The following is a 26,441-nucleotide window of genomic DNA, read 5'->3' on the forward strand; positions in this document are numbered from 1 at the left end:
TTGTCTGTAAGGGGGAACTACCCTTGGTGCTCACCTGTTTATAGAAAAACGGACAAGAAAACATCTAAGACAACAAGAGCGAGCCGGTCCCCTGATACTGAGCAAAGAATTAATTACAAAATACAACTGTAAAGTAATAAGAATAATTGATGTGCTAAAGTAATCCAACAGTGAAATGCGCAAAAGGCCAGCAATGTAAAAAAGCGGGTGTTTACAGTACTGAGGCTACAAATTTACATAATCTATTCAAGACCTGTAAGCTCTGTTTACTTGCAAATATTCACTGTAGTGAACCAAGAGCTTGTGCTGCATTTATTCCCCTCTAGAAACAAGGGTGTTTTCCCCTGTGGGATTCTGAGTCCATTTTTATCAGTAACAATAGTGGCATAATTTTAAATTCATTTGAAGAATGGTAAGTTAGGCAACTGCTACTATCTGAATAAATCGGTTTGTCTCCAGAACTTGATTTCAAATGCTTCATACTGTTAGATGCATGTGCATGACTGGAAATGTAAGAAAATATTTACATGGGCTTAGTTTTGTTCTCTGCTTTTTGACCTGTATCCACAAGTGACCTTCTTATACAGCTGTTTGATATAAAGATGTTACTTTCGTATTTAGATTTAATTTAATTTGTAAATTTCTTGTAGTTTTTACATCTTCTCTTGCTGTTTGCATTATTGGCACTACTTTGCAGGGATTTTCAAAGGGGAGAAGTCTTTTTTGCTTTCCTTTCTCTTGATCTTTTCTGCTGTCTCTTCATTTTCATAATAGTCTGTCTTCTCACTGGTGTTGCAAACCCATCACATCCCACAAAGAAAATATTCAGGATGGCCTGAAAAAAAAAAAGTTATTTAAAAGGCTGAAACAGACAACTTTATTAGACCAGCACAGTGTGTTACTACATTAAGCTCTAATCAAGGGCTATTAGTATGAAACCGAAAAGCTTACCTAACTTCAGGTCTTGGGGAGCTCTGATGCCTGTGCAGGCACCTTTTTCTTCCCTTCTATTGACAAACCTAATTTCTAAATTGTACTAGCATTAGCATATGCTTTGTTGCTCACAGAGCATGAGGATGCGGGGGGGCATGCTCCTGTGTCCAGCTGAGTCTGTTTAGTTTTTTTCCCCTGTGAAGTTTCCACGTGTGACTACTACGTTTTTGTGACTGGTCACTGACAGTCTGTGGTTATGAAAAACCAGTCGTGGCTGTTTCCCCCTTTCCCCCTCCACCTCTTCCCACGGTGATGCAGAAAATCTGGGTACTGCCCCCCCAAGGTTTCTAGAGGGGGGTGGTACAGGCATGGAGGGAGGGAAGAGCTAGCAACTTCTTAGAAAGAAAAGCTCAGGCTTAAATGCCTTGAGAGGAGTGCCCTGCAGGCACTGGTGTTTTCCTCGCAAATTATTCTCTAATTGCCTCAATTTTAATGTCACTGCCATGGAAGAATGCAGTAGCAGCACCTTCTGCCTGCCTTTACCCTCCTACCCATGCCTCTGGGCTGGCTGGGCGTACAGCTGCTGGTACCGATAGGGGGGTGAGAGGAAAGAGAGAGAGAGAGAGAATGGTATCTGCTTATTAGTGGAAGAAAACAGCCCCCCAAATATACATTAACAACCTAAAAGACTCTACAGAACGCAGCTGTTACTTTGGCCCCATTCATGCCCACAGACTCAACAAGAAGCCCCATTGGGGAATTACAGGCAAGACCGCAGGTGCACACGCACAACGGGGCTGCTCTCAGGGAGGGGCAGCAGTATGTGTCGCCCTGCGGAATGGGCATTTAGCATCAAGGAAATCGTTGCTTGTTATTTATTTTGGAATCCTAACCATGGAGCCAGGTACTTCTGTGCTATTTCACTCACGGCCAACACTGAAGTGGCTCCTGCCCACGGCAGCTTGCAGAGGCATGTGTTCCTCCCCCAGACACGGCTGCTGGGCACCGGGGCTGCACTCCTGTCCCGTGGGCAACTTTGCCCCGTCTACATGGGGAACCTTGCATAAAATAGGTCTTTGGAGCCCTGTCATCTGAGCATCACTAACCTCATCACGTCCTGCAAGCCCCCATTGCCACATGCAGCTCTGTTATCATGGCCAGACCCGGCCTCATCTCTGAAGCTAGCTCTTTGGTGTTAGCCAGTGGCTGTGGCAGCTTCTCCTTATTTAATCTGAGAGCAGAAATATTTCCTTTTCTGCTAAAAACTAGCAAACAGCCATGCCCCACTAACCCAGCAGCATAATCCCAGAGGACACGGCTCAGCGGGAGTTTCACACGTGGTGTAATTAAGCCAAAAGACATTACGGAGCCATCGTCCTGGCCACAATGAGCTGAAAACCACACAAGTATGTTGGTGTCAGGGAAAGTGGAGGTGTTACCAGCACTGCATCAGTGATTTCTCAGGAGCTGCCCAAAGCCACATGAGACCGAAAGTGTGCACAGAAGGAAGATGACAGTTGCCCTTCAAAGAATTTTTTTTTCTTTTGGGTTAGTGTGAAGGTGTGATCCCCCAGTCTTTCAGATAATAAAGCACAACCATTAACAATGGAAATAGTGAACAGAAAGGTGTTTGCTTCAGTTCAAAGCCAAGTCTCCTTCAAAACTCCAACACTTCTCTTGGGCACGGAGCTCTCGTGGGATTTCTGGCACCTCTCGCTTCCCCCCAGGCAGAAGCAGCCTGAGAAGGGCTTTATCCCTCTCTGGGGAGATGAACTGGCAGGTTCCTCGGGTCTCACGTTGCCTCCAGCTGCTGCAGAAAACAGCTTGAAGTGGTAGCACGCAGAGGGAGTGTCATGCACTGGCATGCAAAGTCCTGACAGTAGCAAGGAAATCCCGAGGGAAAAGATATTGCCACTTTTGGCCACAAAAAGTCATGAGACTTAAATATATATTTTGTAAAATACTATGCTGGTTTGGGTTTTTTTGGTGAGGTATGAAGATGTATGGCTTGTATTTAATTTTATCTCTTAAATAACACAGGCTTGATGAAGTTTGGCAAAGCATTAGAGAATTTAGCCAAATTTTACTAAACAATGTGAGGTGAAACATTTTATAGAAGACAGCAATTTATTTCAATTGTTTTTAAAAACAATATTTAATTTAAAAATATTACAATTTTAAATTTTTCAAAATGAAGTACTGAAAGGTATTAACAATAAAAGATAGAGCAAACTGAAGTTGTTCTTTTGCACCAAAAAAAGCAAACTTAGACTTATTGCTGGTTTTATTACTATTATTTTTATTATCTTCAAGAAGCTAAAAAGTAAGGAAACAAAACAAAAATAATTATTTGCACAATCTTGCTGGAACTTACTTTAAACTGGAATTACCTCATAAGCACAGAACTCTGTATGTTGGGATTTCCAGGAGCGCAATAAAGATGCAGCATTTTCAATAAAATGTTATATTTTGTCAATGCTGTGGGGAAGACCCCAATCCATTCACTTTCAACCCAGATATAAGATCAGTGTGAGGCAAAAGGTTCCACTGGCTCCCTGCGCTATCCAGCCTTGTTCATTCACTCATCCTTAAAACATCTGGATCCATCACTGTATTTTCTTGTGAGCAGCTTTGCTGCTGCTGGTGTCTTGGCTGCCAGGGGAGGGTCACTGGAGCCGTTTGGAGCTCTGCAGTGAGGTCTGGGGTGGTTGTGTAGCCCCAGATGGCAGATGCTGGGTAACACATTTGCTCTTGGATGGAGATGCCTGTGGCAACTAGAGGTGGAGGCACTTATGATGGTTGAAGATGGAGGTGCCCATAGTCATTGGAGAGGGAAATATTTGTCGTCATTGATGATAGAGGTGCCTATGGCCATTGGAGACTTTTGAGCATGCTTGAATGACCACATGGGGCTGGTAGACAAAGTAGCTCTGAATGGGGAAGCAATTCTTTCTGAAGAGGCACCTGAAAGCCAGGCATGGCATGTGCTCAGATGGCAACAGGAACCTGTCCCAGGAAGGGACACCTACAGTGACATAATTCAGTCTCCCTCTGGTTACAGCTGCTGCTGCACGTAAAACAGCTACAAATAATGCAGGAGTACTGCTGAATTAGATAATCCTGACAAAAATCTGCACATAATGACCCATTTGAATAATAAGGGACTGTTATTTCAGGGAAGCCTTACTGACCTCTGAGACTCAGTTTGGGTCTTTACGGTTTGAGTCAGCCCAGGCTGGGTCTCTGGCATAAAACTCAAGCCAATCATGTACAAAGCCTTAATCTTCTGCTTTGGTATTTGAAGAAAGAAGCCAGGTAGTTGGACATCTTCAGGAGGCTTTTCATAACCATAAAGATACATGGGTGTGAGAAAGGGGAGACGAAACTGGAAGGTTCTTCCTATCGATCTCTGTATGGGAGGAATAAGGACAAATCTATCCATCTGTCCAAAAGTCTCAGAGTTTCCATGGGAGGTAAGAATAATTATGTTTGAAAAGGTCAGCCTGAGAGTTTAAATCCAGAATGTCAAAGAGAACGCACCAGATGCTGTGTGACAAGGGAAAGTTGAGCACTTGAGCACATGCAAGTTGCCAAACAAAATTGGATGTGTCATTTAGTTGAAATAACTTGATTTCTAAGAGGACGCAAGCCAGTTTGGCCAAGGAGGGAGCGTGTGGTCCTGGGCAGCCTGGCAGGCACACAGAGCAGCAGAGCGAGCAGGGGCAGGAGGACGGTTAAAGGCTTGGTCCCTGCTTCGTCTCACCCGGCCGCAGGGTCTCACCTTGCAGCAGTCAACCCTGCTCTGCAGGGGGACCTGCTGGGGACCCTCCTGGTGTCCCTCCTGCCAGCTGAGCACCACGGGGCCACCCCAGCATGTGACAGGTGGAGGTTTTCACTTTCTTCACCTCCTGCCCTTTCTCCTTTCTATTTATATTTCTGGGAGGAAAAGAAGTTGTACTTTTGTACTTTTCCTTTTTCCCTTTTTTTTTTTAATTTTTGTTTTTATATATGTATATATATGGAAAGTAAAAAAAGAAATGAAAGTTTTTACAACTGTCATGGAAGAGCAAAATGCTTCTTACTTCTCATTTTACACTATTAGTTTTTGCACTAGAGCTTTACACTGCAGCCCCCTCTATAAATGACCAAAGTTTGAGCAGCTGGCCCACAGCTGATCAGTGCAGATGTGTAGGTAAAGTCCCACAGCCCCAGGTGAGGGTAAGGGCACACTGTCAGTGCTGTGGAGCAGCAGCCTCTGCTCAAGTCTCCTCCTTTCCTTAGCAAAAGAAACGTGTTGTTTGCAGCTCCACTTTCCTGTGAATGTCTGTGAGACAGCTGACGATGTGTGGTCATCTGTGGAGGTGGGCTGTACAAAGCTGCCTGGCATCTTCTCTCCTCACCCCATTCACCCCCTCCACAGAGTCGAGCTCCCCACTTGCCTTCTGCTCATCTGCCCCCGTGCACTCCTTCAGCACCGTATAGACACCTACAGCCCTGCGCTGCAGAAGGCATTACCAGTACAGGTATACAGCACTTTGGTCCCCCCATCCAGGTTCCCATGGAGATCATACCTGGCTGCCAGCCACAGCTGGTGAGCGGTGAGCATGGCAACCTTGGTACCCCAAGCCCCTCACATCTCCTTTGTCACTTTTGGAGGTTTTGGCTTTTGCAGATATTATTTGGAACTTCTCTTTCTCTTTGCAGGCATTTATTTCTGTCTTCAGACACCACTAACTTCTGAACCTGCCCAACCAGTTTTAGGAGGTAACATCATAAAGCCAGTGTTTTCCTAGGTGTCTTCTTTCCACAATAAACTACATGTCAAAGTGAGCTTGCAGGAAGGTGATGCATGCAGCAGGTGAGAGTGAAGGATGTGCAGAAGGTGGTCGTGCATTCACCATCAGCAGCTGGGCTGGTTCCAAGGGCTGTCAGTGCTGTGCTTGGAACCGGAGTTGCACAGATGCTGCTGGCGTGGCACAGGTGCTGGCTCTCCAGAGAGCCACGAGACCCTGGGGGGCATCCATGGTGAGATGCTGCTGCTGAAAACTGCAGGATGATGATAGTTTGCTACAGGAATTAGTTTTTAATGTAAAAATGGATTAGTTTGTCATTGCTCAAAAATATAAGGTAGATCTATGCTTTAGTCTGGTCAGGATTGTGTGTGGCAGAGGAAATATCAAGGGTGCAAGATCCCTGCCCGCAGTTAGCTGATGTTATTTAATCCAAGTAATAACCCAGATAATTTCAAAGAAAAAAATTACCAGGTATCAGAGTGGTTAACTTTTAGTTAAAAAGAAAAACTTTTCCTTTGTTCCTCAGGGACATAGTGACAACAGTGCATCTTAATCCATCTTCCATCTATCAATCCTATTCTATGAGAAGTGATAAAAGAGGTTTCAAAATACCGTGATGCCCTGGGATCCTCAGCAAGAATCTCCACAGAACCGGGTCAGAAAACAGTGTGTAGGAAAGACAGCTTTCCCCACTGTTAATTAAGTAGAATTTTTCATCTGGCTACAAAAGATTTAAAAAAAATCATAGATGGGGATAAGAGGTGGGAAGATTTGAAGCTCCAAAGCTGGTGCCAGACTCGCCTTTGGTCACTTGTTGAGGCAGGTGCCTGGTTGTAGGTCACTGGGGACAGCTGGAGCATCCCTGGGCATGGGATGGAGCCACCTGGGCAGGGGGTCATGTTGTGACCGACCGACGCTGTGTCACTGGGGTTTCTGTCATGTTTTGACTCACACTCCACAACAGCTACTGCATGCCTTTTGGAGAGCATTCATTTTGAGCTTTAGAAGGCCTCCAGTGACAGAGGAAGCATGGCAGGTTCTGGAGGACCATGCTGGCTGATCCTTGGGGTCATTGCTCAGAAACATCTTCCTCTGTTAACGGACCTCATCTGCCTGGAGCATCCATCCATTTGATTCCCTTGCTTTGCAAAGTAGACCAGGAAGACTTTATTCTAATTTTGGTTCACATGAAGACATTTACAGATAACACCATGCTCTCACTTTTCTCTTAGCAAAACAGAGGGTCCAGATGGGACTTCTGACATCTGTTTGTAAAACCCTGATGTCTCCAACCCGCTGATGGTTGTCCCTCAGCTCCTGGCTCTGCTGCTGTCCTGCTGGGTGACCTTCCCCAGCCCACTCCTACAGAGGTTCTTGCTGACACCGGTGTCAGTAACTGCTGCTGATTCAGCGGGTGAGGAAGACCCCTTGCGTTCGTGGCTGGCTGCGTTTTCTGGAGTGTTTGCAGTCCCATGCTCTTGTGCCACGTGTTTTACCCATCATTGAGTAACCTGGGATGAGGCTGTGGCACAAACCGAGCTGCAAAGCTTTACCTGCAAAGTCTGGGTGATTTTTTTATGACAAATGTGGGTGGACTGTGTTGAGAGTGAACTTACAGTAGACACTCTTACTAGCAGAGTTTCAATGTAAATGGAAATTGGACATGAATATAGAGATGTCTCATGCATGTTCACACTGAAATTAGTTTAGGATTCAAACAAATAGTCACATATTCTATTACTGTATTCGCACAGCTCTAATCTAGAATAATAGACTTTACTGGATAATTGCGGAGACTCTTTCACAAGCAGCATTGCATGAATGAGTCAGAGCTGTTTTGCAGCCTAACGGAGAGTTGCAGTTATAGTTGGCAAAAGCAGAGGCATGGGAGTCTCTGGAGGAAACGTGAGCAGAGCCCCGGGGCTGGGCTGAGGAGTCCCCCGCAGGCTGCCTGCCCTCACCCACCCCTCCGCCAGAGAGACTCTGCCTCCATCCAGCTGTGAGCCTGGGGAAAATCTTTTTGCAAAACCTTCTGCCTTTTTTTTCTAAATAGGAAAAAATACAAGAGAGAGGGAAACAAACAGAAAAGACAGAAAGCAAAAAACTGAACCTGAACTTTTCAAATTAAATAAATCTCACCTGAAGAGAACAAACTTATGCCAGAACAAACCCCTGTCGTTGATATCACTGCCTGAACTGCCTTCCCCAGGGGGCTTCACTGGTTACTCCAGTGTCCCTGAGAGCCCCTCAGCAGGTCCTGAGAAAATCTCTGTGATGCAAATCCATGGAGCATTTTGCTGATGAGGTGGTGTGGAAACCCACCCTTCCACCATCTTCCTCTTCCCGTCCCTGCTCTCAGCGCTCTGTTCCCCCCGCCCTGCCATGCTGGATGGCTCCCTCCTGGGCACCCAGGGCTGCCCCGGCCCCACGAGCCCCTGCATCACCTCTGTGGTAGCGTGGCCCAGGGGGCAGGCAGGGGTGACACACAGACTGGGGGAGACAGGACCGACCTGGGGTCACATCCATCACAGTGCAGCCAATGTCTTGTGTCACATCAGAGGGCTACTAAATTTTATTATTTTTTTTTTTTAGGAAAGTGATCATCTAAACCACTGCTTTCTGTGAAAAAAACATTAGTGATGCTAAATACATAAACCCATATATTTTCAGCATTTGTTAAATGAAGATGTTTCTATTTTATTTAAAATGTATTTTTAGTGAAGACGAGGGAAAGCTGAGAAGCAAAACAGATTAATTTCTGGGTATGAAATATTTGGTTAGCTCACCCCTGGCCCCCTGACAGGCACAGAGCAGAGCGAGGCCATGCCGATGCTGTTGAGAAGCGAGGACTCGGCATGGGGAGGACAGGGGGGCAGCAGGGCTCCGCAGCTGTGCTAAGGTAGCTGGAGACATCAGTCTGGCTCACCACCATGGGACCCCCGCTTGGAGAACGCACACAGGTCCTCTCGCTCTGTGCCTATTTGCATGTGAGTTACTGCGTCCAAGGTCAGCCTAGCTGCCCTTGCCAGGCAAATGAAAGGGAATTAAATGCTAATGTAGGTGGTGCAGCACAGGAAAACCTTTGCTCACTCGGATGGGCAATGGGTGCAGAGCTGAAAATAATGAGACTAAAAATACTGCAGAAAATCTATGAGACCCATGCATACAATTTTGAAGTCAGTTAAAACCTAGTACTTCAGCTAGGGCATTCCAGATCACAGAATCACAGAATGGTTTGGGTTGGAAGGGACCTTAAAGACCATCTCATTCCAGCCCCTCCCCCCAGCCCAGGCTGCTCCCAGCCCCATCCAACCTGGCCTTGGGCACTGCCAGGGATGGGGCACCCACAGCTGCTCTGGGCAGCCTGGGCCAGCGCCTCGCCGCCCTCACAGTGTCTCTTTCTGTCACATGTTAAAACTAAAATCTATCCAGCATGCTTGATATGGTTCAATTTAACAGGCATGTGGATTGCAAATACAGCTTCTCTCCGAAATCAGTGTAGTGCTGATACAAAAGGTTCAAATGTTGAGGCTTAAATCAAAAATTTCCAGTTCTTTTACCTTTGCAAACAAATTAGAGCTGAGAAAATGCTGAAGTGTCCATGTTTCCCTAAACGAATTATCTGTTCTTAGGCACAGTAGAGTGAACAGTAAATATATAACAATCCCTAATTTTTCTCCGTTATATTCACTTACCCTGCTTTGTTTAAGGAAATCAGTGCTTGGAGATGATGCTAGTAATGACAATAAAAAAGTTTGCCAGATATTCCTCATTAAAAAAAAACCCTCATTTTAGCTGCCAATAACTTTGCCAAGGTTTTAAAATCAGGCTCTTCCCTCAGGCTGATGATTTTGGGATGGCTTAAGAAAAATATATGTCTTGGCAAGTTTTTGTTCTATTTGTTCCCTGTCACATCTCACCAAGAAGGAGGGAGAAGTGACTCACATTCAGTGATTCCCTTGGTTGGAATAGGGTATACACAATACCAGAGGTCTGCAGGTAAACAAAGACATTTATTCCATGGTCAGGCTTATTGGTAAATAATTGGGTAGAAGAAATACTTATCACTTGTCATACATGATTTTATACCTTGCATTACTTACTAGAAAAAGGTAAAAGAATAAGAGAAAAAGAGGAGGAGAGAGACAAAGAGAGAGAGAACAAAAGCAAGGTATCACCAGTCCTGAATCCAGCACTGGGCCTGCCAACGGGGAATGTTTGTTGTGGGAGAGCTCATCCCTTCTTTTTATTCTTATTCCCCTCCTAAAATGATGCTTGCCTTCCTCTTTTATCTTTATCCTTCAATGTGAGCCAACTCTTATTAAAATCAGCCTCGATTGCCATGTAAGTTAGCATGCATGTTTCTTACAGGGGTGGGGGGCAAGTTTTTTGGTCTTGGTGGTAGCGATCTCCCCCTGCTGCATTTACCTTTCCCACAGTTGCTGCAGATTACTGCTGACTCCGCTGCCGCGTCTGGGGCCATCATTCACTCTTTGACAGGCTGTTCCCTCTTACCAGTCTTTAGTTCATATAAAAACAGCCTTTTGTTTGACCTTGCGACAGGCTCAGGTGACCTCCACCCTGTATTAGCTTAACGAGTTTCATCTCCTGCTGTTGTTTGCACCTTTATGAGCTTTCCTTAGCATTAGATTGTTTTTTCCAGTTTGTCTCCTACAGTCTCCCTCCCTGTCTGGGAGAGCCTAAAGAAAACCAATGCAAAACAATGCAATGGACTCATATGGTCTCAGTGCACCCAGCTGGAAGGGTGCCTGGAGGTCCCTAGCCCCTCTTCTAGTCTCTGGCAGGGCCATCTAGGCCAAGCCTTTTCACAGAACCCTGTGGGACCACCAGCAACCCCCTGGGCTCTGGTTGAGCATGTGGCAGCATGGCCCTTCACTTCCCTGTCTCCCCTTCCACCACTGGGAATGACCTTGTACAAGTAAAACGTTCTGCCCTGTTTTGTGCAGCAAGGTCTTCAGTGGAGGATGGGGATGGAGCCAAGCCCTGCAGGCTGGTCCCTGCTCCCCGCCCTGCCCCTTGTTGGGCTGCGTATCAGCCTTTTTGCTTTGCAGAAGAGTTATCTCCAAGGCAGTTTTCTTTGCACAGGCTTTATTATTTTATTTTCCTTGCTGAGGTGTTATGGGAAAGGGAACTTCTGGTTCAAACACACCTTGAACGACTTTAAAGCGCAGCTACTGGCCCCAACCACCGGCATCAGCAGTTCCTGCTCGGCAGGAGACGAGGGCATGGACCCTGCCCTGCCAGGTCTGAGTCTGACAGCTTCTCTGTCACTGTTAGCCAAGGGAATGGAAATTTTCAGCTCCTTCTGTATAATCTCATAGTCCTGTTCCTTCTCTTGCTTATTCACCATTTTACAGTGAATTACCATGTCTGCTATACTGTGGAAAAAAGACATTTTCCCCATCTTTCTACCACCGGGTCTCGTTGCTCTTCTGCTATATATGTTTTTCTCATTCTATTTTTAATCAGGACAACCTTTGGTTTCATTGTTATGCAGATAACATGCAAGCATCTGACTGTTCCTTCAGATTCTCCAAATATAATTTCCACTACTGATTGGTGTTTTCTAATACTATGCATAATAGAGTCTTTCAGAAATAAACATCTCTCCTTGATTTCTTTATCAGGGCTCTGTAATTTTACTTTCCTTCACATGTCTAAGACTCCTGATGAGAAAGTCCAGGCTGCTGCATTCCCTGCACCTGCCAGGAATGCTGATTCCCCCCATGTCCCAGCCCTGCCCTGTGCAGCCCCCCAGCCGCACCAGCACGTCTGCCGGCCGCTGGCTGCAACGCAGGCTTCGCTGTGTCTGGGTGCTCACTCTGCTTTGGAAATTAAATAATTGAAATGGCTTTAGTAAATCTTAGGAATAATGTAACCGACACTGTCTGAAAGGGCATGAACAGAATAGCATATGCACTCATAGCCTCTATAATTAATTGTCACCACTGGCTTTCCTCTCCTGTCAAAATTCTGTTAAAATTCTGCTTCATGCGGTCTCAGGTGATCCAATCAGCTTAGTGAATAATTCGTAACATTATCTAGTTGAAGATACATCTGTGGGGAAAACTGATGGGAAAGGCAAGCTCCATATTTGTGGATATTTGTAGGCTCAACAGCCAACCCAGCCACCTCCACAGCTCGCACTTTCCTCCCCTTAGAAAAAGACCTTTTCATTAGTGGACTGTCAATACAGGTTTTCAAGAGATTCCTCTAAACAACACATTTCTGTTCCTATGCCCATATTTTAAAGAGCTTTTATCAATCCAGACAATGCTAGTGTTAGTTCATTGGGTTCTTGCCTTGTGGACAACAGCCCGCTCAGAAGCCCTTGTGAGGCGATGCTCAGGCCGGTGCTCTTCGGAGGTGCTCTGGGGGAGTGCTCGATGGGTCTGCCTGGCACCTACGAGTGCAGCAGCGGGGTGCCCGTGGGCTGTCCTGCCGGGGCTGCACTAAGGGGGATGCTCGTGCCCAGCTATGCTCCCAAACCACACACTGCATGGGCACTGCGCCGCTCCTTCAGCGCTTTCCTCATTTCTCCAATTTTTTTCTACCCGGGCTGACCAGATTATTTTCCGCTTCACAACTCTGGATTTCTCCCTGCTTCCACATCCCCTAATTCTTAACCTTATTTGCAGCTGGACTTGCTGCTATGTCTGTGTCCATCAGTACCTTGCACAAGAGCGCCCGGAGCCAAGCTAGGTGTCCCTGAAAAAACACTGCTTGTGGTGGCTGTTGCACATCTATTCCAGAGCTTTCTAAAGTGCCAAAAGAGAAGACAACTACAGCCAGTCTCACTCCGATCCCAGCCCAAGCTGCAGAGTTTGTAAGTGGCTTTACAGCCACCGGTGAACTGTCTGAAAACATCCCTGCAAGGCAGGATAACATTTTTTTTTCTGGTCCTTCAGAGATACAACAGAACTTGCTGTAGGAGCCCGTACTGCTCTCTACTCCCAGAGGGATTTCCCTGTGTGTTCGGAGCTCTCGCCGCTGCAGAGTGCACAGGAGACAGCAACAAAGGAGGGAGATCAGGTGCTTGGATGAGGCACATGCAATGGAGATTCACACACATGAACTAGATCTTGGTGTTATCACTTGGAAACAGATTCATTTTCTGTGGAGCCCTCAACTGCATTTTCTCTGGAGTGTCACGAAAGGTGCACACTTCGTCTGAGTCACGTCTGGTTCAGTTCCTCAGGCTTGTGTAGCATTTTACCAGGGTGAGGGGTAAAGCAGCTATCCTAAGTGTGGACAGGCAAGGGGCTCCTCAGAGAGACATAAATCTAGCGTGGTCACTGTCTTATTTGGAGTTACCGTGGTCAGAGAAGCCTTGCTCTGTGGTGCTACAAAGGTTAGGAGAAAACTCCCGCAGGATCTCCTTCCAGAGAGCAATTGCCTTGATATTTCAGGCAATTCAATATTGATCAATATTGATCAAGTTGATAAAATTCAGTTGATCAAATTGATCAAACTGATAAAAATTGGTATCGATATTGATTGATAATTTAGCACACAGAGCCAGACACTTCAGTACATGGGTCAGCACCTCACAGGACAGCTGATTTTAGGTGTGCCAGGCTCCTCCAGTTCCTATTAAGACACTTCTTGAAAACATCAGCCATTGTGCACGGAGCACAGTTACCGGACCCGTGACTCACCAAAAAGCCTCCTGTACAAAATCAAGGTCGCCCACGATGAGGCTGTGCTGGCCCATGGTGCAGGCAATGCCCACTGCCCAGAAGACACTTGTGAACTTGCTCCTTGCAGTGACCATAGAAGTGAAATGCTTCTAATACCCACAAAAAGAACAGAAACCAAAAGGAGAAGTGAAAGGCTCGCTGAAGCCTCCAGCCTCCAGCCAGCTTTCCCTGCAAGGGGTCTGTGTAACGGCAGGGGTGTTAGCTCAGCGGCACATCAGCCTCTTCTGCACTTGTCTGCTGTGCCAGACACTCAGCAGATGAAGGCCCTTTGCAATGACAGGGCAAATGATCTGTGTAAAGATAGAAAAGGAGAAAAGTGCAAGTTTGAATCAGTTTGCGTAATGATCTGTAAGACAAGATCTCTTTTAAACGTGCCACCGCAAATTGCATGTAAATTGCATACAAATTGCACACCATGCTGGTGCTCAGGCTTTGTTGCAAGCTGCTTCCCTAGAGCAACTCCCGACAAGCCAGGTTTCTAACCTTGCTCCCTGCACTAGAAATAGCCATCCTGATGCCTCGGCCAGCATGCGAGTGAGCAGCCCTGATCTGCAAAAGCCTGGGCTCTTCTGCTGGGGTGCTGCTTGGCATGCACTCATCCCTGCAAGAAAGCAAGTTTCCCTTCCTCGTCAAGTGAGAGGCCCTGACCAAGTTAAACTCATGCTCACTGTTATTTCTGACCTTCTGGGTTACCCCAAGACGCTACCAGCTGTGAAGAGGCGCGTTCAGCTCTGGGTTGCTGCTGGTTGGGATAGACAACGTCTGCAAATACCCAGCACTGTTGGGGCAAACCAGAGAGGAGTGGTGGGATGTGGGGGACCTGTCCCCAAGCAGCCAGCTGATGGGGAAGTTCATGGAGCAGCTCTGCACCCTGTCCCCACCTTGGCAAGGAAGACCAACCCCGCATGCTCTCCGCAGCGTATTTACTGAGCACAAATTTAGTGCCATACATATGAAATGCAGTTACTGTGTCCATATGTGTGTGCAGACCTGTGTGCATGTCCGCATGAATATCTGTCTGCATATCTGCATGCATTCCTACGCATGCACACTTTAAAAAGGGAAAGAAAAAAGAAAGCAAAGGGAGATGGCAGTATCAAAACCCCACATATTTCTGTGGCTTGTAGCACCTCTCTTGAAGCTTCTCAGGCACGGTAAGTTACAATTACAAGAAATATTTGTGATCGAGGTAGAAAGTACTTGGAGAGAAAGCATGTTTTGAAAACAGCATCTGACGCAGATAAATGATGAAGTTTCACAAGTTTGACCCTGCTCTTTCTCTTCGCTGCTGGGGGGGGTGGGGGGTGGGGGGTGGGGAGGGGGGCTGCGTCCAGGGCCGAGAGGGGTCCAGATTCCAGTATTTTACCAAATATGCCATCTTCTGATAAGCTTTTCCATGGAAGACCTGTGAAATAAACATTTCCTAAGTTAGAGGTCAGGCTTCTGATGTGAGATCGAATTTGCCTTAAGAGAAAGTGGGGCAGAGGCAGCCGCTTGCTGGGAGGGAGCCGGCCCGGGTCCGGGGGGTCCAAGGGGTCCGGGCAGGGATGCTGTGCACAACCCAGCACCGGCGGGATACGGCCATCATGGGCACTTTCCTGTTGCTGCTCTCACCCTCTTCATTTGGGTTATGCAAAGACTTTTGAAAATTCTGGTGAATTTTGATTGTTTTCATCTAAAAAAAAATGTGGTCAAGGAGGGGAAATTCGAAAAAGACAAAATTGTTCTTTCATTTTCTCAGAATGAACTTTTTAAATTCAAAAATCATTAGGCTGAGCTAAACACACTTTTTTTTTTTTTAATATTTAATGTGCAACAGAGTTTTCATTCTGTTTGAGGCAAACTATTTGAACCAAACCCAAGCTATTTGGCATTATCATTTAAGCACAACTGAGCAGATGAAAGAAAACCCTCCTTGGCCCTTATTGAGTCTGTTGCTTTCTCTCTAAATCATGGAAAACATCAAAAAAAATGAAGCAAAATGTATTACAGGAAAGGGATCTTACACCTGAACAGGCACATTAATTTACTTTCTTTTCAACAGCACAGGTGTCTTATCTATCTCAGCCATTCAGTCTAACTTAATTGGCTGAAAAATGTTAATTCTTTTTCTCCTGTGCTGTCATATTTTATAAACCTTAAAACAAAACATCTAGCTACCCTGATGTTAAATAGAAACTTTTGAAAATCCGGCTGCATTTAATTTTCAAATACAACAGAGAAACAGACTGAGATGCATGATTAATATATTTGGTCCACAATTATTTTATTAAGATGCACAAGAGGAAAATTTTTGAGAATAATGCAGCAAAATGCTAATGAAAAAAATGGGAAAAAAATTCATCTTTACAAAATATGTATATTGAAATTAATTATCAATAAAAATAGGGGTCAACACTTTCAATCTTTCAACCAAAACCTTTCAAATGTCCTAATTTTTTAGCATAATTAGACATTTGAAATTAATATATTAATACAATTAAATTGATTTTTACTTTTTTCATAAAATAAAACCCACTCATTTTACTGAAAAAAATATTTCAAACCTCTCCAAAACATTCTGTTCATACACATACATATGTACACTATATATACAATGCATATAACATAAGAATAATATGAATAGTATGAATTAATAGAATGAGTGAATAGAATTAATAGTATGAACAGTTTAATTATATATTATTATATATTATCCATATCATGCATGTTACGCTAGTGTTATACACTGGTGCAAATGCTAACATTGCATACTTTGTATATAGTGCAATCTATTGATTATATGATGTGTATGTGTGTGCGAGTATAGACACACACACACAATTTTTCTTGGGTAAAATTCAATGTCTAATACTTACTGTTACAGCAACACGTTTCTTGTAAAGCTTTAAATATGGCCATCAGGTATGTTTCCTGCAAATCTCTGTCGAGATGGTGTACCTTTATGCTTCATGAGAAATACCTTGCTTAACTTTGGGGCCATATCAACTAAGTGACAAATCCTCTAGCAAATCAATAACTCTGATGTCAGGTAAGTTTTCTAATCCTGGCCAATGATTTTCTCTTTTCCCAGCACATCTTTATTGTAGGGGATGCATGGAGATGTGCTATGTTGGCAAGAAGTTTCTTCATCCCTGCTCGCATCTGTGACTGGAGGAGCAGGGTATCCCCAGGCAGGGTGGCAGAGCTCTCACTGTTGGGTTTGGGCATCTTCTTCAAGATGCTAATGAAATAAATAAAATCAAGAAAGCCTATCGGTGGCTGTATATTTACTACCAGGACCAAACGATTGCCCTGTGCCTGAAGAGCAGCCTCAGATCTGCAAGGAAGGATCTTACTGGGATTTTGGACCTCACGTGATGGCTGATCTTTCCCTTCCCAGCAGTCCGGGGAATGAACGTGGTACAAACATCAAGAAAACACTTCAGGAAACAGAAGTCTGCTGGCTCCTCTTTGCTGCTTCAGCTGTGACAGTTTGCAGTGACAGGTTTGAGCTGGGAAGCTGCTCATTCCTCTCTCTGGAGTTATTAAGTGTTGGAGACCTGCACCCTGTCCCAGTGCCTTCCTGCATGGGCTGAGCTGGGACCGAGCGGTGCCGTGCAAAAATGTCCCTGGTGTGGGCATGGCGTGGGACATGGCATGGGCCTGATGGTGGGAAGGGGAAGGGGCTGCCATGTGGGTCCCTGGGGCCACACCAAGGCTCTTGTTTCTCATACCTGTGGCCCGGCAGCTGATAGTAACAACAGATACAAGAGAGCTGAGAAGTTTCCCAGATTGTAAAAAAAACACAAACCCAACAAAAATAGACCAAACCAAGGATGAATAACACAAGGGTGTGAGGGATGCTGCTCCTCTGGCTGCTGCAGCAGAGGAGCCCCAAGCAGGATGGAGCTGCTCACCCCCCAGCCAGGATGGGGACACTCACCCTGGGGTGGACTGGGGATGCTCACCCCCAGGTGTTGTGATTTCCCAGAGCCCAGTAGCTGCTATGGCCTCTTTGTGAAAGAGCCAGAAGTAGCACTGTATCTTCAGTCCACAAGCAGTGCAACCACAGTTTTTAGGCAAGTAACAGACTGAAAAGACCCTAACAATTTTATCCTTCTCAATATTAATTAATCAGAAAGATAAAAATTTAAGTGCTGCCATCATGCAACAGATACCAGCATTTCCATAAAACAGAAAATTTTAAGTCAGCCACTTTCTTCCAGGTTGCACATCTGTGAAGTTTCATTGTGATAGAAAACCATTGCACTAGTACTTCTCCAGCTAAAACCATCTCTGCAATATAAATAACACTGAGATAAAATTTAACTTCTGTTTATCTATTTTTTCTCTCATAGTCTCCTCTTTCTCTACTTGCACTTCCACAAATCTTTTGTCTTTGTGAGGGATAAAGAAAAGAAGAATCATAGGATCATTTAGTTTGAAAAAGACCTTGAAGACCATTAAGTCCAACCGTTAACCCAGCTCTGCCAAGTCCATCACTAACCCATGTCCCTGAGCTCCACATCTACACATCTTTTAAATCCCTCCAGGGATGGTGACCCCCCCACCTCCCTGGGCAGACTGTTCCAGGGCTTGACCACCCTTTAGGTGAAGAAATTTTTCCTAATATCCAATCTAAACCTCCCCTGGTGCAACTTGAGGACATTTCCTCTTGTCCTGTTGCTTCTTATGTGGGAGAAAAGGCTGTCAACAGTTTCTTCCAGGGAGCTGTAAGGAGTGCTAAGGTCCCCCCGAGCTCCTTTTCTCCCAGCTAAACCACCCTAGTCGTACAATAGGACAATCACTGCCCCAGTCTTGCTAGCCACACTATTCCTGATACAAGCCAGGATGCTACAGGCCTTCTTGGCCACCTGAAGTCTCTACTTACAGAATATGAAAGGTTCCTCTATGCATCAGAATTTCTAAAAAAATATGTGATTTCTAAAAGCATATTCTTCATCATTTCAAGAGCTAAAACCTCTCCACCCCTTCCAGCTACACAACTCCTCAACCCAAGCTTTGAAGACCTTGGTATATCCAAGTGCGGAAGTGGAAGTGGTTCTGCTGTCTGTGATGCCCATCCCTGCACAGCAGATGCTTCAAAAGAGATCAAAAGGATTTCCCACGCTTCGCTGTGTTTGTGTGGAGGCGACGCTGTGCCTCTGCATCCTGCAGTGGCTGGTGTCTGGGCAGGGGCTGTCTCCAGGAAAGAGCAACTTGTTCTGCCAGCCAGGCTGTTACTCTGCAAGGGTCATGCTTGGCACCAGTTCAATTAGCAGATTAGGCTGTAATATTGTTTACAGTTTACATTTTTACGTGAAGTCTTACCCTTAAAATCAACAGAAATGGAGAATCTGTAGCAAAATGTGGTTTTCTTTCTGCTCACAAAATGTCAAGGGGATACAGGCTACCGAGAAATAAGGCTGATGCATTTGCATTGCAGTTTGTCATCATGTTTTGCTGGAGGAAAGCAGTGTGCTGCATCAAAATGCACCCTTTCGGCTTCCCTTCCCTTTGCATTGTTAGGATATACCAAAAATAAGGTTTTGAGGAAACAGGTGTTTTATTAGAAGCTAAATATGTCATGATAAAAATATAATGAATTAAGTAAATTTCATGGCAAAAAATCCACCACCTGACAGAACTTCTTTATAGTTGAGAACTGTCTCCTGCTGAGAACTGTGTATAAAAATCACAGTGTTTTATTAATACATTTACGTCTGAGGAAAAGAGGTGCAGGAAATTAAGCAATTCCTGACTGAAATTAAAGGTAGTTGTGCATTTGTGAGACACTTCAGGAAAGCTGCATTTCTGAAACTGAGCCCTGGGAAACAGGATGATCACCCAGCATGGTGTTCAGTAATGGTGAGGAGAAGGGGGTGGAAGGGAGGTGACAGCATTTATAGGTGACACAAAGTTACATAGGTCAGCCAACACAACAGAAGATATTGAGGAGACCAGCAAAAAAAAAAAAAAAAGGTTTAAATGGACATGGGGAGGCTTGTGAAAGCTGGCACCAAAGCATGCAAAGCCAAGTGCACTGCTGAGAATAATTTGGCACTGGGATCTGGATTAAACACAGCCCTCACCCCTGCACAGTGCGGGCTGGGGGTTGGGGGGGAGGGGATCACACTCCAGGTGGTAGATCCTGGTCAGCAGCACAGGCTGAAAAATTAGTTTTATTTAAAACAGGCTATAAATTCTTAATTATCCTGAATCGGTGCATGGCTGTCTGCATATACATTTAATTTTTTTTCTTTCTGTGTAGAGATACATGGGCACATACATTCCACAATCTGGGAGTGCAGTTATAAAACCTATATATTATATAAAAATAATACATTTGTAACTATTGAAGATGAAGGAGTGCACACATACGTACAGGTATATGCAGTGTGCGTATGTGCAGACATACTCATGTAGCCTCCCTTTCTGCTGCTTCCTCTGAACCTTGTTTGTGATTTAAAATAAGCTGCTGTGCTGGCACCCCAATACCCCAGCCACAATTACAGCTGAAGAGCCAGGAAAGGTGGACCCGAGAGGAAGGAACATCTTTGAGTCTCATTATTTCTTAATCCCCATGAAGGCAAACTATGTTTTGGGGTACGTTAGTTCAGAATTGTCCCCCCTGAGGACACTGCCAGGCTGAACACTGCCCAGCCGAATGGAGGCTCTGGATTTGGCGTGAGGTGTGTGTAAGGACACGCATGTGCAGGGACATGGATGTGCATGGGGCTGGGGATGGAGACGTGAGAGGACGCTCCCAGGAAGGATGCCCAGCCCCAGCGTGGTGTGCTCAGGACCACCGTACCTGCTGCAGCTCCTGGCGACCAGGCAGCATCAGCCAGGCCGGACCTGATTTTAGTCCCTGTAGTTTACATCCATCATTAGACATCCTTGGCTTTACAGATTTGTCTTCTGGACAAGAAAATCAGTTCAAAGTCCATTCAAAGGTGCAGAAGCATGCTGGAGATAGTTTATTCATAAGCAACATGTAAATAATTCAAACTTCTGCTGCTGGATATGGAAGAGCAGTTTAGGACTTTGGATGGTTGTTGTCTTGTGGTTGTTATTGTCCTTTTGATTGTTTTTACTCTCGTGCACTTGTCAGAAGAGAAAATACTGTTAGGAACTTGGCTTGAGTATCTGTGCATGCTGAGGCAGTTCAGCAGCAGAGTTATTGTGATCCCCACCACCCTAAATATTTCAGTCTAATAAGAAGCTTCCTAATCCTTCATTGTTAAGTAAAATTCCAAGCTTTTCTGAAACATGAATGGTTAATTCATTGTGTTTCAAACACAAAGGACAAGGTCTGCAGAGCAGAAAGCTTCAAATTTCTTGTGAACCAGAAATTATGCTGTCTCTTCAATATCTTGCTAATTATTTTGTCTCAGGAAGACTCAGCTCCTTTTGAACACATCTTGAAGGTATTTAACTCTCCTGTATGCTCTGCTATTCTCATGCCATGTGATGGAGAGAATGTAGTCTGTCCATCTGCCTGCTCGCCAGCATGCAAAACCACACTGGACTGCCCGCGGCCGGGCACGCTGCTGCCAGACCGGTGCTGCTTTCAGTGTGTCTGACACCAGTCCTCGCTGGGGACAAATGGAGAGGTTGTATTGGAGACCTCCTAGGGTGCTGTTAGTGATGGGCAGCAGGCAGTGGAGCTGCCGGAGATGCTGGCTCCCAGCTCTGCTGCCCGTGGCTGTGTCCGGCAGCAGGGTGGCACAGTCCCCATCTGTGGTGACACCACATCGGTCTGCTCCTTCAGCAGTGACAGCCTTCTTGCTGCAGTAGTTAGCATTTACTGCTATGCTTCTCTTACCTTTGAATTAACTCTTATAATATGCCTTCAGGACTAATGAATTTGATACATAGAGCCCATGCACGAGAAACAGCGCCATTCATTTTCTGATGTTCCCCACATAAGATGATTGTCAGCTCCTCAAGCCTGCCAGCACAAACACTGATATGAATCCCTCGCTGTAATTATATTCCCCTGGACCTCCTTTTCATTGCTAATACAGCCATCTTTCCCCCTTTCTCCCTTAATAAGGTTGTTTGCCTCCTTGGCAAGGACACTGTTATCCGTATGTTGGTGCCACATTCTGCGCCTCCTGGTTTCTCTTTTCAATTTTAAGATAAATTATCTTGCCTTTGCAGAGCTGTCATCAGCATGTTTTTGAAGAAGTGCATTATCAAACAGTATAAGGCTTGCAGTGGGGCAGCCTAACCTAAAAAGACATGTTTATCTTTATTATCACACTCCTATCTCTTCATTAACTTTCAGATATCTTCATGTTCCAAGGGTAGCTGTTGTCACATCTTGTGAGCAATAGCATTAATCTTCCCTTGTGCCTCTGCCTGGGATCACTCTGCCCTATGGCTTCCTTTGAGTTTTCCTGTTGTTTTTGTAATCAGGTCAATATTACACTTCTGCATAAACAAACAAGTAATGTTTCTTATGAATCCTTATGAATTTATTACAATGGAAATTCTTCTCTTTTGTATGCACGGTTATTCCCTGACCTATTACTCCATATTTCTGACGTATAGAAGGAAGAGTATTATCAGTTCTACATAATTTAATCTCTTCCTCCATTACATTAATATTTGTCTCTTACTGAGAAACGTGCAACTCACTTTTGATGGTGATGGCATTACAACAGCCTGGCAGGGCCACCTACACCAGGAGAGACTTGCCAAAGGGAAGGCAGCTTTGTCAGCTGGGAGCGGCATGTGCCTCTTGGTCTTCCTCTGCTTCCATGGGAGCGGTGGGTGCCGTGCGGGGATGCTCCTGTGCTTGTTTTTGGGCCCATTCCCTGCCCACGCTGCACATCCTACCAGCCGAGCCCTACGGGAGTGAGGTAGGGGGTTGCTGTAGGAAAAGGAAAAATTTGTGCTTATTTAAAAGGCAAAGATCTCCTATGTTTTTACTAGGATAGGGAAGTATGAATGAAGCAGTAGATGCTGCTGCAACATCTCTGGCATGCTGGGCTTGGTGCCCTGCCCTTGGTTTGACTGAACAGCAGAACTGGCTGGCCAGCGCAACAGATCCAACACCACCAACCTCTCCTTTCCGACCCAGCTTTCAAATGTTTGTCTTGTTCTGCTTTCCCTTTCACAGCAAACCTGCAACCCAGATTGACTTTACTGGAGATTCAACCAAACAATAAAAATCTGGCATGGATGCAAAGGCAGAGAAGTGCATGGCATGCCCCGGAGAAGAGACATGAGGGTAAACAGTATTAGTTACGCTGCTCTCACAGGCAAAAATAATGGCTGGAATTGTGAAGGCTGGCAGGTGGCTTGTTCTTGGGCAGGGACATGTCCAAACCCAAACTCTCCAACTCTCTGTCAGGAGCCTGCTACTTTGCAGCTGCTGCCGGGATGGGTTGCCTGTTAATATCAGTAACACCTGGAATAAACAAAAGCCACGCAGCCCGAATCCTCCGGTTGGTAGAGACATGAGACAGAAGCAGCAGCTGGATGTCTGATCACTCGTGCTGCTGCACGCAGAAGGGGAAACCCAGGGCTCAGAGGGCTGGGGAGCAGAGGCATTGCTGACAGAGGAAGCCTTTACCTGCAAGAGGGCTGAGGGCTCAGAGGGGCGCAGGGGCCAGAGGAAGGTGCCAGTCCTGCCTGGGGGAAAGATGCTGGGGAGCCTGGACAGGAGTGCTGGGGTGCCCAGGAACCACTGGCAGTGGTGGGAGCTGGCAGGGACTCCTGCCCCACTGCCCCACAGCAGGAACGACCTCCCTGCCAGGAAGGATGCCTGTGGTGCTGGGGGAGAGTGAGGATACAGGACAGGGGAACAGGGGAAGAGCTCTGATCTCCCCGGGTCTGAAATCCAGCCCAGCTTCCAGCTCCAGGGCAGGGTGCTGCTTCCTCAGTCCTGCCTGTGCACTCTGGACTACTGCAGGGATGAGCAGAGCGGCAAACAGCAAAGAGCTTTCTGTCCTCTGCACCATCCATCTTGAGATAACTTCTACTCCATCCCTCATCTGGTGCCAGGTCTCAGGCCTGTCCTCAGGGGCTTATCTGTGATATGAAGAAGATTAAGGTTCCCTGTTGATTCCTCCTGGAGTCAGATACACCGAGCAAATGTTAAATGACTGCTGTGGTGCCGGAGCTGTTAGCAGGGCTCACGGGGCTTCTCAGTGCATGCAGACGATGTGAAACGCCACATCCGCTTCAGCATTTTTGTTCAGAAAGGAGTAAGGTTTTGAAGCAACTTCCCTGTTTGATCCCATTTACTAAGCAAGGTTTGGTTTGCAGAGTAGTGTTGGTGCATGCAAACCAGAAATTAAACCAGAAGATCAGATCCAGATATGTATTGAATGCTCACCAGTCCCTAATAGATACAAGGGTCCAAGGCAATGACTAGTCCTTCAGACAGCTTCAGGCCATGTCTGTGGCAGAGATGCTTTAGCTGAACTAAATTAACTAAATCAAACCAAACCAAACTACATCTGAAGGATGGAAACTCCCAGAATTGTAGAAAGGTGGCTCTCAGCTCCCCCTGCTTTGGCTCAATGATGCATTTCTTTTGCACTAAGCAATGTGCTAAATTTGATGCGGATAATATGGAAATATCTGAGAATATCCAAAGCCAGAAATAAGCTGAGTTGTTCCTTGAGTTAAGCTGCTCCCTCTCCACAGTGACCACCTGCTTCTCAAAGTTTATCGTTATACTGTCTAGAATATAAAGCTTTTCCCAAGTGCTATAAATGAGCCTGCCCACTTCCCCATGCCCTAAATTCACATTCTTTTCCCATTTCATCAGCATGTGTAATGAGATGATGGCACTGTTCTCAGGGGATAACAGAAGACAAACACTGAGATGCGCAATTGGAAAAGTTAGGGTTGGGTGGGTTTTTTTCCTGTTTTTACAAATGTGCATTTCTCTTCTCTCTTGTTTTTTTTGTTTTGTTTTGTTTTGTTTTGTTTTTTTTCCAAATCAGACAACCCAGTGTTTTTCATGCTCTTATCCATGCCTTGAGCAGGATGAGTCAGTGCTTCAGACACAAGGGTGTATGCTGGTATCTGCATCACATCTCTGACAGCTCCCATAGGTATGTTCCTGGGTTTTATGCCCTCAGCACTGAGCAAACAGGCTGCATGGGAGAAATTTTTATTTTTATGTGTCTTTAAACTACCAAACTGAGTCATAACTTCCATTGCTGCCCTTTTGGAGTCATCCAAAATGGTTTATTTTTTAAAAAGCAAGGATTAATGGTAGCAGTTTATCATCAGTTTCTTGGTTTTTAACATAGCTTTAATCTAGAGATAACACAAGAGTGGGTTTTAGAAACAGCAGTTTCCAGCAGGCATGTGTTACATCTGCCCACAGTATTGTATTAGCAAATATGAAGTCAGAGCAAGAAAAGGTACAATTATCTTATCCTTTATACATTTTACCACATGAACTCCCTGTGTATTGTGGAGATCTGCATTTTTTTTTTTTTTTTTTTTTTTAATATAGTACTATCCCTTCACTGGACAAACACAATCTGAATAAAAAGTGTCTGCCAAGCAACATGACTTTCAGGCAAACCATTGTATTTTCGGACATTGTGCTCTTAAGGTAAGTTTTTAGGCTCTCAAGGGAAGTTTTTAGGCTTGACACATTAACATCGCAGGTATAGGATAACTTGCCTTCGTGAAGTCCATGACGGCTCTTCCTGCTGAGCAGGGAACACCTGGAGAATATCTTCAGGGCTGGGTGGGATCTAGCAGATTTGAGCAGTAATACAAAGTCTTAAAACGATGCCAGGGGACCATTTCCATGACGGTCCTTGCACATACAGTTGTGGAAGCCTCACAGGTCATGCCGCCCCACGGCTGCCCCATGGCGAGGTGGACATCACCTTAAATCAAGAGGATACCACCATGAATCACTGGTTGGGGTGCTCTGTATCTCTGGGTCATGAGGTCTATCTACAGTCTTTTATTAATGAAGTTACACAGTCCCAGTCTCCCCTGGAGCATCATCTGCAGCCACGCAGGCAGAAAGGGCTGCCACCACCATGGAAAATAATCTCCTCACATTTCCTCCAGCTCTGCCCACCCTCTTCTTTCCTTCTACAGTATTTTTCATTCTTGTGTATTTTCTCTACTACATGTGTTCCTGGCTTTGGGGCCAAATAATCGTATATCTGAACAGCCTAAAATAACTGCATGATTAAGATCTTGCTATGTTGACTGCAGTTTGTAGAAAAAATTGCCATAACACAAGATAGAAAATAACCTTACAAATAAATTAAAGAATTAGACCATGGACTCTATTAGGGTGTGCATTAACCAGAGCACTGCAGGGAAGAGCAGTTCTCTGTGGAGCAGGGCAGATGCAGAAATGGCTGTGTGAAGCATCAGTGGGGCTGCAGGGCCACTTGCACCAGGACGGGCTTTTCCTTCCCCTTGCAAAGCTCCTCAGGTCACTCAGGTGGGGAAAATTGCTCAGTGATTTTCAGCTGGACTGTGTGGATCACCAAACCGCACTTTGTTTTGAGGTTTGCTCTGAGATAGAAGCAGGAAGTATAAGTTTATTACTGAAATGTCTCCGTATAATGAAATAGCTGTAAAGGGAAGAAAGAAGACAAAGAGGTTGCTGGGAACAGCCCCCTCTGTCTCCCATGGAGGGAAAAAAATACGTTTTAAAGTGCCAATAGTTGTGCTCAGACCAAAAAGTCACTTTTACATTGGCTCTTGACAACTGTACTTGGTATGCACAGCTGTGGGTTGCATTTAGTTTTAAAAACAATCACTCTTCTCCCTTCTGTCCTCTGAAAAACAAACAAACAAACAAACAAACCAAAAATTCACAATTGGTAAAGTGACAGTGCTGCGGTTTTGTTCAGAAGAGGAGCCACTTCTGTTTCTGGCAGGTGTCTGACCTGTTGTCTCCTCCCTGCACAGTGACAGGGTGACAGGTGCTGAGCCACTCACCCCTCCTTAGGCACGGGTTTGGCTGGGGGCTGCTGGCGACACCCCTGGCTGGCAGGGCTGG

Source organism: Falco naumanni, chromosome 7, assembly GCF_017639655.2.
Source record: "Falco naumanni isolate bFalNau1 chromosome 7, bFalNau1.pat, whole genome shotgun sequence".
NCBI lineage: Eukaryota > Metazoa > Chordata > Aves > Falconiformes > Falconidae > Falco > Falco naumanni.